Source organism: Penaeus monodon, chromosome 34 (genome assembly GCF_015228065.2).
Source record: "Penaeus monodon isolate SGIC_2016 chromosome 34, NSTDA_Pmon_1, whole genome shotgun sequence".
NCBI lineage: Eukaryota > Metazoa > Arthropoda > Malacostraca > Decapoda > Penaeidae > Penaeus > Penaeus monodon.
Genome location: NC_051419.1, coordinates 11871984 through 11872507, shown reverse-complemented (window position 1 = coordinate 11872507; position 524 = coordinate 11871984). Strand labels below are relative to the sequence as shown.

The following is a 524-nucleotide window of genomic DNA, read 5'->3' as shown; positions in this document are numbered from 1 at the left end:
TTTACTTGGCATTGTTTAGTATCAAGATAGTTGAATCAAGCCTGACATATACGTTATATTCATAAATATAACATCGGTTCTGTAAACTATTAGTGTCAATAACGGTTTCTTCGCCGCCACAAGTATGCGAAATTCTCCGACAGCGATCTGCCTTAAAGAGGACTTAAATCAATGAGAAATCTTGTCAGCAAAATCGACTGAAACATTACTGAATCATTTTGTTTCTGAGGTGAGAAAGGAAACGGGGAGGAAAGAACATGAGCTCTTGGCTTTCCGTGCCGGCATTTCCCCCTCCACAGCCCTTCCTTGCTCCCTCGCCGTTGTCTTCTCCGCCCTTTCCAGGGCCTTGCTTTCCAATCCTTTCCCTTTCACCATGCAGTCCTCAGCCCCCTCTCTCCACCCCAGTCCTTTTTAAAATTCCTTTATTATAATCCTTCACTAAATTCATTTGGTTACAGCCCTTTCGCTATAGTCGCTCGTACAAAATCCTGCATATATCTCGCGACCTTCTAATCTCCACTGCG

At 43.7% G+C, this 524-nt stretch overlaps 1 protein-coding gene across 2 annotated transcripts in view; it reads right to left on the bottom strand.

The window, feature by feature from the left end:
- Positions 1–524, bottom strand: part of LOC119594585 (N-acetylgalactosaminyltransferase 6-like) — a 27520-nt gene that overhangs the window by 22367 nt on the left and 4629 nt on the right. The gene's annotated exons all lie outside the window — the stretch shown is intronic.